The sequence below is a fragment of the Setaria italica genome, chromosome V (assembly GCF_000263155.2).
Source record: "Setaria italica strain Yugu1 chromosome V, Setaria_italica_v2.0, whole genome shotgun sequence".
Taxonomy (NCBI): domain Eukaryota; kingdom Viridiplantae; phylum Streptophyta; class Magnoliopsida; order Poales; family Poaceae; genus Setaria; species Setaria italica.
This window is the reverse complement of record NC_028454.1, coordinates 8,969,555-8,984,071: the sequence shown is the minus strand read 5'-3', so window position 1 is coordinate 8,984,071 and position 14,517 is coordinate 8,969,555. Positions and strand designations below refer to the sequence as shown.

The following is a 14,517-nucleotide window of genomic DNA, read 5'->3' as shown; positions in this document are numbered from 1 at the left end:
GTGCTATCTGAAATTTGCAGAGCACGGATTGTATTATGAATCATACATATTACTGAATTCTCTACAAAAAATGTGTCATACAGACGACAAGTAAAACCTCTGGATCTAATCTATTTTGAAACATTTTCTAAACTTATTTTATACTTCCATATATCTGATGCAAACAAATGCATGGACGAATTATAAAGCTGAAGCTTCATACATCTTCAGTTATTTCAGGTAAACTGATCACCTGCAGACATCTTGCCCATTTTCAGTCCTATGTATATTCACTGTTGTGGGAAATCACTGTGAGTTGTTGCTACTACTCCATGCTCCACCAAAAGAGACCTGGCAAACTTGAGATACGAATCTCTAATAGAGTGCATCTCAATGGCTGCATCCTGAATCGGGATCCGCTCCCTAGGTTGTTTCTTCCAGCATGATATTCCAAGAGAAACGACAGAAAGCAAGCAATTCTTAATTCCACTTCTTATAGTGCTGTTATAGGCATCTGTGTGCATCCATATTGTCAACTATATCCCATATTCTCTCTGGAAGAGCATTCTCTGAAAACTTGTGCAAATGCAAAGAATCATTGAATATCTCATCCGTTGGGCTCCTTCCAGTAAACATCTCAAGCAGCAATATGCCGAGGCTATAAACGTCACCTTGAGTTGAGACAGAAGAACCTTCACCATACTCTGATTGGGAAAAAAAACAAAGGTCAGCAGGTCTTGTATACGTAAGAACTAAGAACATTTTACAAATACCAAAAACATCTCTTTCATTACCTGGTGCAACATAACCAATGGTGCCTCTTATTCCAGTTGCGCTATTCCAATTTTGCAGGGTTTTATTAGCACTTTCTGGAAGGATTCTTGATATGCCAAAACCTCCAACTCGGGCACTCACTCATGTCTTCCGCAAGAAAGATGTTGCTTGGCTTGAGATCGCAATGAATGATTGATGGCTGACAGTGATTATGAAGATAGTCCAAAGCATCCATGATATCGACAGCAATGTGTAGCCTTTGTTCAAGGCTAAGAGTATTTGTCTGGGTAAGTGTGTCAGACTCTGGGTGAAGCCAACCATTTAGGCTACCATTTGGCATGAGCTTAAAAACTAGTGCCTTGAACTCTTGACCCTGGTGATTGATGCTTGAGCAACAAGTGATGATCTTTACGAGACAACGGTGACGCACCCTTCTGAGTGCCTCACATTCAGTGACAAAACTTCTAGAAGTCCCAGATTGTTGTGTGTTAAACACCTTTACAGCTACTGTAGTGCCCTGGTCATGTAAAGTACATTTATAAAACCATGCCATAGCTTCCTTGTCCAAGTAAATTGTCCTCTGAAAATCCATTGGTCCCATTTGACAAAGCATGATAAGAAACTCTTTCATACAGTTCCTCAGTTGTGGATATGAGTTGACTTTCATGCCTCTTCCTAAGCTTCTTACGGATCAACACAATTACATCAAGTACTGAAACTGAGAATACAACTGCATTGATTGATGTTAGGGTGATCACAAGGGTTTTCGACAAATTTCTTTATTTCTTTTTTGCACTAGACATGGAGCATGGGGCTAAATGAAGTTGAGGTATTCGACCACAAAGCTGATCATTTCCATAAATCGACATGTAAGTTGCATTTGCAAGAAAAACCCTTTAGGCACTTCACTTTGCAGATCATTGAAGGATAGATCCAATTTGGACATGAATGTCAAATTCCGTAAAAAGAATTTTGGACCCTAAATTTTTTGAAATTTCAGGATGTGATTAAAAAGAATAATTAAACAATGATTTTCTCATAATTTTAAAATTTTCCAATATTTATTTTCTTGACAGGAAATTTAGTATAGGAAAAAGATTGTGTTTTCTGAATTAAATACAATGGTTCTGTGTATGTGTTGCATTTATGCCGATGCATCTTGGTATTTCATGAGTGCAAAGGTTTTGAAATACGTTTAGATGCCAATTAGGTTCTTATGAGAATTTCCATATTTTTCTAAGATTTATTCTCATTTTTTTCCACAGCTAAATCCAATTTTTGAAAGGCTCTAGAATCCTTTTCACGCCCTCCAAGTATTTTATTTGGACTCCTCCTGTCCCCCCCCCCAAACTATCTCTAGGATTTTTCCTAGAATTTTTGGATTTTTAGAGTTTTTTTGTTGTTTAAATGAATTATCTAGAATTTTTCTAGATTTTTCATTCACGAGAAATCATTTCTGAAAAAAAGGAAAATCCTAATCGATCGGGCCAAGCCTTTGGGGCCCGAACCTCTCCATCCAACCCGCACCGACCCGGCCCAGCTGATGGCTCAGCCAAGCCCGCTAGGCCCATCGGCCACCGGCAGCTTGAGGCATCGCCACCGCCGAACCTCAGCGTGTGCGCCAAGGCAGGCGTGGACCCACGTGCCTATAAAGTCGAGATAGTGCCTCTGGTGCTGCCCTGCCACACTCCGCCGCTCTTCCCAACTTGCGAGAGCACCGCCATACCCCACATCCGCCAAAGCCAAGAGCCGCCGCCGGCCTTCTCTGGCCGATTCGCTGTGCCCGTCAACTATCGGAGCAAGTTGGAGCCTCAGGGAGCTTCGTGACGTCGAGGAGCAGCTCTGCCACCAATCTTCGTTGCCGCTCCACCACTGAAGTACCGTCACTTGCAAAGACCCGAGCTAGCTGCCATGTTCTTCCGCCGCTAGCCAAATTCCGGATGGAACGGTGAGCATCTCCATAAAGTTCCCTCGATCTCCGCTTCCAATCCCCATCCTTGCCGCCGACCCTAACTGTCGGAGCACCAAGGTGAGGGATATGGGTACCCCAGCATACTGGTCAGACCTGACAAGTAGGACCCGCCCGATCAGGGTGTGCAGGTCGAGGATATGAAGTTACTTGGAGTGCACGACGAGGCAACAAGACAGTTCAAATCTGCCCGGATATCATGGAACGCGTATTGTAGTCCGACTCAGATTACTTTCCATTTAACTACCGAGTAGATTAGATCCAAACCAACTTGCACCTCTTGGTCGTTAGCCTATACAAAGTGGCCAAGGGCACCCCCGAGGGTATCCCAACAATCAGATCAATCTTAAACAATACAAACCAGCATACAGGATGTAGGGTATTACTTTCCGGAGGTCCGAAACTGTCTAAAACCTTCATGTCCCTTTGTGTTCTCGCGATCACCTTTGAGTTTTTGGTTTCGCAATCGTTCTCACCTACAAATCAACCACTTGGGTAACCCCCTGGTGGATTGCTGGGCTTATAAATCCGACAATTGGGACGCCAGGTACAGGTGATTATGAGATCCTCCCCAGCGAGCTCGATGGCATCCCACCCCGGCATTGTTTTCCCCAAGAGCATGAAGGAATTCCTCGCCAGTCCAATTCAGCTCCGCTTTGGGAGCATGCCGGTGGACTTCGACTCGACGCCCGTCGTCAACTCAGCATCCATCAGATTTACTCCGATGGAGCAAGTTCTCCATCCAAGACCATCATGCCGCTTGCCCAGTAGGTATGCAATCTCTCTCCATGTCCTTGCTACACCCCACCTACCCACGCCGCACCAAACCCGCAGCACCCATCTATCGACAGAATGACCTCGCCGGTGAGAGAGGGAAAGAAAGTGACAAATGGAGGCGGCGGCAGCGGCCGGCGTGCAGCTCGGCTCCTTGAAGCCCCAGATCATCACGCAGGTGGAGATGGCGGAGTCCCGGGTGCTGCTCGCCTGCCACGACCAGTGCGCGCACCTCCGAGTTCTACCTCTCCTGGAAGTGCGAGCCTGAGTGCCACGCCTACGAGAAGTGCCAGTACGAGCTCGTCATAGAGCGGATGCTCCAGATGCAGAAGATTTGCGAGGCGCAGGAGGCCAAGCACCACGCCTCCGGTTGATTTAGCACGACACGTGGACCCCAACTTGTTGCCTGCAGACACGTCAGATCTGCCACGGAAAAAAAAGGAACAATTCTCCCTTCCCTTTATTATTTAATCTATTCTATCCAGTAGATCTCCTACGTTGCTCGGTGCTTACTACGGCAGCTAATAATTTTTTTTCTTATTTCCTTAATACGTGAGGGCTTCCTTACGAGGTTCGGAAAGATGTACATGCACCCTTGGTTTGGCAGCACAACCCATGCACGCTGTACTGCGAGCGTGGCGGCCAGCCGACCACGACCCGACGGCCGCGTCGACTCGGCAGCAGCATACCACGATCGCAACCACAGATGCGTCCCTGACAACTCCAACAACTCAGTCTCGACACAAATTAGTTGGGCATGGAGACCGACTAGTTTGCTTCACCAACAACTGTCCGCCGGCCACGCTCAGGAGCTTCTAAGCCTAAACGCGAAGACGACATGTGGGTTCTCCGACTCAATCATGAATCAAGGTAAGTCTTATTTACAATTAAATATTTTACGGCTTCCGTATACCTACATATGCCTCGGCTCTTACATGTCCCTGTGACTTTCGCCGACCACCTCGGCTCTCCTATGTCTCCGTGACTTTCACCGACCACCTTGATCGCACCCCGACTACTTATACAGCTTGGTCCGTCCACTACACGGGCGGTCGAGGGCTACACCCCATGGGTGCCCAGCTCATGCTGGTGCTTTTCCGTAGAGTTCCGGCTGATTTGTGGCTTGTCCGTCCCTCTTAACGGTTGCTAAAGTACTCGAGTAGCACACGCCTTAATTCGTGAAACCTTGACTCATCATGCGCGTCTCCTATATGCGAGCATCGGGTCAGCCCCAACGCTATAGCCTGAGATAAGCTGTCCTCTCCGTGAGCAGTGGTCAGCAAAGCTAGGTGCTTAAACGTAACAGGCTAACTACCTGGGAAATTACTTGACCTACAATAGCAGGATGCGCAAGAGTTTACTTCTATATCGAATTAAACTTCTGAGTTGTTAAATTATTGAATGATCTACACTATGCTACATAATGATTGTATTGTCCTTTTACAGCTCAAAAACTACTCGGCATGCCTCCCAACACCTGGCCAACCTCTCTGGCTCGGGGCGGGAGGCGACTTGGCATGCTTCTGTGGCTCGTCCGGCTCCCAGGTTCAGGGATTGGGCGCCACAGACGACTCGACGTGCCTCCCATCACCCGGCCAACCTCTCTAGCTCAGGGCGGGAGGCGACTTGGCGTGCTTCTGTGGCTCAGCCGGCTCCCAGGCTTGGGTGCTGGGCACCGCAGACGACACGGCGTGCCTCCCGTCACCCGGCTGACCTCTCTGGCTCAGGGCATGAGGTGACTTGGCATGCTTCTGTGACTCGTCCGGCTCCCAGACTCGGCGGCTGGTGGGCGCAGATGACTCGGTGTGCCTCCCATCGCCCAGCCTACCTCTCTGCCTCGGCTCAGGGCGGGAGGCGACTCGACGTGCTTCCACCAGTCCTCATACTCATGCTCAGGGTTGGGCGCCTAATTGTTATCGGCGTGCCTCCGTGGCCCTGCCAGTCCTTGTCCTCAGGGGCTGGGCGCCTATTTCAAGTCGGTATGCCTCCATGGCTCCGCTAGTCCTCGTCCTCGGGGGCTGGGCACCTACTTCAGGTCGGCATGCCTCCGCAGCTCTGCTACTCCTCATTCTTGGGGGTTGGGTGCCTATTTCAGGTCGCCGTGGCTCCGCGGTCCTGCCAGTCCTCGTCCTTGGGTCTGGGTGCCTACTTCTGGTCGGCGGGCCTCTGTGGCTGCGCCCATCCTTGTGTTCAGGCACTAGGATCTGCTTCAGAAGACAATTTTTTCTTCTTTGACCATTGTACTGATTATCTTAATCGCTTCAATGCTTGGGGACTACTCCTACGGAGTGCGTCTTGCGACACCCTCCATAACCTTCACTCCGACCTGCTAGATGCCAGCATCCATCAACTCAGCACTCGTCTTTGCTCTATGCGTTGGCTCTGTGTTTGCTCAAATTTTCTTCTTTTGAGCACTGCACAGTCTCTCCGTCGCCATGACGCCTTCGCAGCTTCAGCCGACTTCATTTCAAGTTTCGCTGTGATGACCTCAAGTTCCTGTTCGCCTACACATCGCTCGGGAGCTTGAGGGATATGGGTACCCCATGAGCCCCCATCAACTAGGATACTAGATGGACCTGACAAGTAGGGCCCGCCCGACCAGGGCGTGCGGGCCAAGGGCATGAAGTTACTTGGAGTGTAAGTCAAGGCAACAAGACAGTTCAAATCTGCCCGAATATCATGGAACGCGTATTGTTGTCCAACTCATATTACTTTCTATGTAACTATCGAGTAGATTAGATTCATTATAAGGCATCCCAACAATCAGATCAATCTCAAGCAATACACACCAGCATACAGAACGTAGGATATTACTCTCTGGAGATCCGAACCTATCTAAAACCTTCGTGTCGCTTCGTGTTCTCGCGATCACCTTTGAGTTCTTGGTTTCGCAATCACCCTCACCTACAAATCAACCACTTGGGTAACCCCCTGGTGCATTGCTGGGCTTATAAATCTGACACGATGATTTTGCCGTCTAGGAGCCCGTCCGGATGCTGAGCTATGGTGCTTCTGTGCATAGGCCCCTGGAAGCTCTTTAAATAGTTAGTTTTTCCTTGTGTCTTATTTATTTTCATCCATGTCCCTGATTATATTGGATCCGTGCAACCAAGTCCAACCTGCGCACTTTAACAGATGTAACCCTATGCTTTGACCTAATGGTGAGCTCTATTCCAATGTCTTGTAAATCTTCCTCGCTAGCCCCAATAACCTTTCGTTAATCGCGATTAGGCCCTGCAACCTTGTTTAACCCATGGACTCCTCGTTACAGCTCCGTTTATATCCATTCTTAGGTTCATGATAACACAAATTACATGTTAGTAGTGATCTTTCCATCATGCATGTTTTAAAATAAATTTAATATTAATCTGATTAATGCATGTTAAACATGTCTTCTTTAATTAAAAGCTACTTAGTGTTATAACCGCTTTTCATAATAAATGTTAATTTAGTTATTAATGCTTATTTAAATAACTCTTTCAATTAAAAGCGAATTAGAGATGCACCACGGTGGTTCATAATTAAACTTAAATTGATTAATGTTTATTCAATTTGTTTTCTAAATAAAAGCTACATAAGTTACATCTTTGGTTTTCATAATTATATGTTAATTTGACTAATATAAATATAAATATGTTTTTGAATTATATTTGGTTAGTTCAACCTGAATCATAAAGCTATGCGCCTTGATGTTTACATATACTTTATTTTCAAATTAAATGTTTACTTGAATATTTATAAATAAAATTTGACTAAGTTCTACATCATCTTTTCATATATAAATATAACCTTCTAAGGATGTTTCTCTAAAATATATTTACATTCTTTTCTTTATTAAAATATATGAAGCACATAGGCTTCTCTTTCTTTTATAATTCAAATCTCTCGATAGCTTTGTCTTTTCAACCATAGTTTCGTTCCCAGCGTTTCTTGTGTTAGCATGACCTTAGATTCGAGCCTTATCCTTTAGTACGCTCTTTTAAAGATTTACTATGATTGATGTATTGTTCTTAGTTATGATTGTTGTTTGCTTTGTATGCTTGTGCCGATGATTGATGCAAGTAGAAGGAACGTTGTTCGAGAGCTTTAAGGAACAAGAGCTGAAGATAATCTGAGCAGCTATTCTTTGGAGAAAGGCAAGTGTGTCCTTGTGCTTTTATCTCAATAACTATATTTAATCACTTTTGCATTGCTCTGCATCTAATATTGATGGGTCCTATTAAGGTTTACCTAATCTTTATGATCATTCCTTGTCAACCTGGGTTTTACCTGTTTGTTGGGTAGATATGCTTAGTTGCAATACCTTGGGTTATGATGGTTTTAATAAACTCAATGATTAAACTTGGAACTATATGGCTCTGGTCTTGGCTAATTAATTAAAGACTATAGTTTGAGGTAATCTTACCGAAAGGGCAAGAGGGGAGGTGTTGATAGGGTATAGCCTGGCCCTCATACTGATCTGCTCTATGGTAACTTCGTAGTCTTGAGAAAGGTTTATGCTCTGCTTCGACCTGAAACCGAGATCGAGGATAAAAAGATTCTTTAAGTTCCCCAAGCTTGCTGGAATTGAACCCTCCAAGTTGCTATATCGTACGCACAGAGAGCTTTCAACTGTGTAAGATTTCCTTGTGATCAAGGTATGATGCCTGACAAGCTAGTGTAGTAAACGCCTAACACGGACGTGTCTTTTAGGCGACCAATGCTATCTGGAATCATCAAGGGGGAGATTGAGATGCCGGTGGGCTAGCACCTTGGTGATGAGCGATTGATAACACGGTGTGCGTGTGACGTGTCTCTTGGTAGGTTGTGGTTGCAGGTGACAGGTGGAGACAAGGTACATGCGGCGACGAGTGAAGAACGAAGATAGGATACCACGTTGAAAAACCGCGGGGGCGGAGAAGGGCGGATCGAGGCTTGCGTTCGAGGGACAGGCGATCGTGCGGTGTACATCTACTGTACCTGGCTACACGGCGGGAGGACGTCGAGGGAGGTTTCCGGATTATGCCACAAAATCCGGGGTTCGCTGGTTGAGCCACAAAGCCATGCATCGTATCGGGACGCCCGTGCGACAGGCGTTGGCCCAAGATGGAAATTCCGACGATCGCGATACGATTTCGGATGGTCGTGCGGCGACATCGCGAAGATCACGTCGTAGAGATGGAGGGATTGCGGACATCGCGGAATTTACCATGGAGGACGTAATTGGAATTTACGCCCCTACGTTAGATTTATTTAGCGTAGGGGGTTATGTGTAAATAGGTCGTGCCACCCTAAGGATATAAATATGTGGCACCTAGGGTTGAGAGGGTTCTCTTGCTTTCTCGCTTTTTGTCTAGCCTAGGGATTCAATACTAGCGAGGGATTTTTGTTGATCTCTCCAATGAAGAGAGGGAGGACGATCGGGCGGAGGCTAGATGCACTTTTGTAGAATAATTACACTTTAATCATTCGTCCTTGTGATTTGTTCTTTGTTCGTGCGAGATCCGATTTTCCTCCGTTCCCTTTGTTTTCGTTGTTTGCGCCGCCGGTTTGGTTGTTCCCGTTTTGCTGTTCAGGGACACATCGTTGCGGGAGGACAAGGTCTGCTCCTGGCGGTCAGCCACGGCTCGCAGCGTCGCACCAGGGCCAGCCGCCGATGAGCTCGTACGATTAGTTCGTACGCTGCCTGCTCTACTGAAGCGCACGTCTCTGGATTTTACTGTGTGTGCCCCGTACAAGGGAGGTGACCGGCCAGGAACAGCGTTCTGCTTCCGAACAGCGCACGCATGTGCCTGCAGGTGACTTGCAGGTCGTGTCTCTGCTTTGCAAATTTCCTTCTCATTAGCACTTTCAATATTACACATTAATATTGTTTCTAGAAACATCACTCACGCATGCACCAGGGAAGGTGAGGTCACTTTCTAGGAACAGTAAACAACCTTTTTGCAACCATGTGCTCTTTTGTTTAATATTTTGTTTAGTGGGTCTTTATCACGTGATTTAGCTTTTTGCTTACCCCTGTCTTTTTATCTGTGTTGGAAATTGCAAATAAATTTTATTCTGATTTTACTCAAATTGCTTCCGCGAATTTTTGTGAGGCTCCCATTCACCCCCCCTCTGGTCGCTAGTTTCAGTCCTTCAATTGGTACCAGAGCCAGGTTAAGGTTTTCTATATCTTAATCGGTTACGAAAACCATGGCGACCGCCGAAAAATACAATACACGCGCTCCGCATTTTGATGGTACTGATTATGACTATTGGCAGTCGCGTATGAAAGCTTATTTAAAGGGGAAGGGGATGAATCTGTGGAGGATCATACAAAACTCTACATATGTGATTCCTGTAGAGGACCCTACTGATCCTGCTGCTGTTGCTCTTCTTGAGGCAAATAACCGGGTAGTTGATATTTTGCAAGCTTCTCTTTGTAAACCTGAGTATGATCGTATTTCCAGTGAGGAGCTAGCCTTTCAGATTTGGGATAAGTTAAAGAAATATCATGAAGGCTCCAACGCTGTGAAAACACGAAAATTCGAAATTCACAGAAAAGAGTTTGATGCTTTTTCTCAATTGCCTGGTGAATCCATTAAAGATCTTTTTGCAAGGTTTCAAGTGATTGTAAACAAAATGAGAGCCCTTAATAAGGATATGCCTTATGATGACCTTGTAAGGGCTCTCAGATTGTTGCATTCACTTATTGATGAGTGGGATATGAAAGTAGAGGCGATCGTTGAGTCCGCTGGCTATGAGACTCTTACCACTGATGAGCTTTTCAATAAGCTCAAATCAAAAGAGATTGATGTCCTCTCCAAGCGCAAATTGAAAAATCCCACTGGTGTTTCTTCTTCTGATGTTCCTATGGCTTTGGTTTCTGGGAGTAAGACTAACATTAACACTAATCCAGTTTCTCCCAGCTTTGCTTTGTCATCTTTATGTCATGTTGCAGATGATGAGTTGGAGGCGCTAGATGATGATCAGTTGGTGCTGCTCTCCAACAAATTCAAGAGAGTCTATGAGAACCGACGCAACAGAAGACGCTCAGAAGGATGTTTCAGCTGTGGTGAGCAAGGCCACTTTGCTGCTGATTGCCCGAACAAGATGAGAACATTTGAGCAGGGCAACAACTCCAGGCGCCAGGAACAATCAAGGGAGAAGAAGAAAAAGAAGGGTGACAGGCGCATGAAGAAGAATGGCCAGAAGTACACTGATAAACAAATAAAAAAGGCTACACATGTTTTGTTTTCTTCTCTTGGTGATTTTGTTTCAGATGCCTCTTCGAACTCGAGTGATTCAGACTCCGAGGATGAGCTGCCCAAAAAGAAAACTGACGGACTCTGCTTCCTCGCCGACATCAAGGGAGGGATGTGCACCATGGCCTTGGATGACGATGTGGCTTCTGATCGCAGCGACAACTCTTCTGACAATGAGGTACAAAATTCAGCAGAAGAAGAAATTAAAGAATTGACAAAAATTGTTGATAAACAAAATAAAATTTTAGTAAAACTTAAGGCTGAGTATGATAGAGTCAATTCTGAATTAAAAGTCTTAAAAGATGCTACTCCTGCTGAAGTAGAATGTGAAGAGTGCTCTGCGCATATGGTTTCACTTTCTGAGTTGCAATCTAAGTATGCCTCCATTGTTGATAAATTTGAAAATGCTAAGTTTGAGTTGGAAAAACTTCACTCTGGTTCTGCTTTACTTGGTGCTTGTGTTTCTTGTCCAATCCTGCAATCTGAATTGAATCTTGCTAAATCTCGTATTACTGAGTTGGAGAAACATTCTTGTCCTGTTTTGCCTCCCTGTTTGACTTGCACTACTTTTTTTTGCTGAAAATAATGATTTGAGGGTAAAGTTTTCTGCTTTGGAAGAAGAAAATAAACATTTGAGAGTGATTCTTGGTTGGTGCTCTATTCGTGAACCTCAAATAGGTATGTCTATTGCTCAAATTAAACGGGATGAGCGTTTTGGACCTGGATACGATTTGAAACATGTTTTTGGTGAAAAGAGTGGACCTCCTGTGGATGAAATTAATCCACCTTTGGCTAAGTAACTGGACCACCTCCTAGGAAAGAGGGTCCAGGTGTCACATCTGAGGGGTTGTTAGTTGAACCATCCAGATCGGTTCCTAAAAAGCAGGTTTGGGTGCCTAAACCTAAACACTTCAATGTTGCACAGAATGTTAAGCCATCTGATTCTCCATGTGTTCATGCTGCTATGCCTAAGCCTAAATTTGTTGCTTCTGGTTCTAAGGCTAAGGTTTCTTTTGCTCCTTCACATAAGCATTACCATTGTGAATTTTGTGATCATGATGGTCATCTCTATGAGTTTTGCTTCCGTCGGAAGCGTGCTGAGAGACGTGAGCAGTACCCTGCACGTGGTACTCATGATCGTCCTGTTTTGGGTCGTAAGCTTGCTGGTCGTTCTTTTGGTTTTCGCTCGCATACTCGTGCTCCTGCACCACACTGGAATGACAGGCTATACTCGTGCTCCTGCACCACACTGGAATGATAGGCTACATTTTCCCCCTCGTGGTTCTCGTCAATCTTTCGAGAGTTTTGATTTTGCTAATGCCTCTTTTGAGCAAGTGGCCCAGCACTGGTTTTCTCTGCATTATCCTAACCCCAGTGTTGAGTCATTAGCTCACTCTTATGCTCATTGTTGACTGCAGGATGGAGGCGAGGAGAACATATGGATAATGGATTCCGGTTGTTCGCGCCACATGACCGGAGATGACAGATGGTTCTCCAGCCTCACCCCCGCGAGTGGTAAGGAACATATTACATTCGGGGATAATAGTAAAGGTAAGGTTTTGGCGCATGGCTGCATCAATGTATCTGAAAAATTCATGCTAAAGGATGTCGCGAAGGTACAAAATTTGCATTATAATCTGCTTTCTGTCTCGCAACTCCTTGAAGATGATTTTGAAGTGCGTTTTAAGAAAGGCAATTCGCGAGTTCTTGATTCTGCTGGTGACCTTGTTTGCAAGATTTCTCCCTTTGGACGAGTTTTTAAGGTTGATTTTTCTAAATCTTTTGGACAGACTCGTTGTTTGGTTGCTCATGGTTCCCCTGATATTTGAAAGTGGCATCGTCGCTTGGGCCACCTGAGCTTTGATTTGCTTTGCCGCTTGAGTTCCATGAATTTAATTGCTGGTTTACCGAAACTCAAATTTGAGAAGGATTTGGTTTGTGCTCCCTGCAAACATGGAAAAATGGTTGCTGCTTCTCATGCACCTATGACTCAGGTGATGACAAGACGACCGGGTGAGCTGTTACATATGGACACAGTTGGTCCAGCCCGTGTTCGGTCCGCTGGTGGGAAGTGGTATGTGCTCGTCGTTGTGGACGATTTTTCTCGATATTCATGGGTGTTCTTTTTGGAATCTAAGGATGAGGCTTTTTCACATGTTCATGATCTTGTTCTGAAGCTGAAAAACGAGTTGTCAAATAATGCCGTTAGAGCAATTCGCAGTGACAACGGTATGGAATTCAAGAATTCTCGTATGAAAGCTTTTTGTTCAGAACAAGGTTTAGATCACCAGTTTTCCTCACCTTACGTTCCTCCCCAGAATGGTGTTGTTGAGCGTAAAAATCGTACGCTTGTTGAGATGGCTAGGACAATGCTTGATGAACATAAAACTCCTAGACGTTTTTGGGCTGAGGCGATCAACACCGCTTGCTATGTTGCTAATCGCATTTTTCTGAGAGCTTTTCTGGGAAAAACATCTTATGAGTTGAGATTTGGTCGACCTCCCAAAGTTTTCCACTTTCGAGTCTTTGGCTGCAAGTGTTTTATATTGAAAAAGGGAAATTTGGATAAATTTGAATCGCGTTCTTCTGATGGGTTATTTTTGGGGTATGCCTTGCAAGGGCGAGCATACCGTGTGCTTAATCTTGATACTAACCGCATCGAGGAGACATGTGAGGTCACCTTCAACGAGACAATGCCTTGTTTTTCTTCTGCTTCTGAGTGTGCAGGTGATGATGAGATCGGGCAGGATATTTTTGAGGATGAGAAAGAGGAAGATGGATGCAACGACGACGACGACGATGACGCCCAGCCTGCGATGCAGGGGGAGCCTGGCGCCCAGTCTGAGCAGGCGCCCTCCACCACTTTGGAGGATGGACCGTCGTCGACACGTACATCTACAGCAGCGCCTGCAGCTTCACCGACTGTTGATCAGGTGCCGGCTGCAGTTGAGGGGGAGGCGATTTCAGAACGTACAGCACCACAACACATTCAGAATCGTCATCCTGCAAGGAACATAATAGGTAATTTGGATGAGCGCACGACAAGGAACAAAGGTATGAAAAATAAAAATTATTGTGTCTTTGCGCATACTGCTTTTGTTGCCTTTTTTGAACCCTGAGATGTTGGACATGCTTTATCTGATTCTAACTGGGTCAATGCCATGCATGAGGAGTTAGAAAATTTTGAACGGAATCAGGTTTGGGTTTTGGTTGATCCTCCTCCCTCTTGTAAACCAATTGGGACTAAATGGGTCTTTAAGAACAAACAAGGGGAAGATGGTTATGTTGTTAGAAATAAAGCTAGGCTGGTTGCTCAGGGCTTTTCTCAGAAAGAGGGTATTGATTATGGTGAAACTTTTGCTCCTGTTGCTCGTTTAGAAGCCATTCGTATTTTGCTTGCATTTGCTGCTTCACGTGGTTATAAGCTTTATCAAATGGACGTGAAAAGTGCTTTTCTGAACGGTTTTATAGAAGAAGAAGTTTATGTTAAACAACCACCTGGTTTTGAACATCCCAATTTTCCTGATCGTGTTCTTCAGTTGCAAAAGGCTTTATATGGTTTGAAGCAAGCACCTCGCGCTTGGTATGCTAGATTGAAAACTTTTTTGCTTAAAAATGGGTTCAAAATGGGTTCAGTTGATAAAACTCTTTTTCTCCTCAGGCAAGGAAATGACACTTTAATAGTTCAGATTTATGTGGATGATATCATTTTCGGTGGTTCCTCTCATGCTCTTGTGAAAAAGTTTGTAGATGTGATGAGCAAAGAATTTGAGATGTCTATGATGGGCGAGCTGA

General features: G+C 45.1%; 2 pseudogenes; one reads left to right on the top strand and one right to left on the bottom strand.

The window, feature by feature from the left end:
* Window positions 1–483: 483 nt before the first annotated feature.
* Window positions 484–1,345, bottom strand: LOC106804328 (annotated as a pseudogene).
* A 2,266-nt stretch (window positions 1,346–3,611) lies between these two features.
* On the top strand, window positions 3,612–3,870 carry LOC101759228 (annotated as a pseudogene).
* Window positions 3,871–14,517: the final 10,647 nt, after the last annotated feature.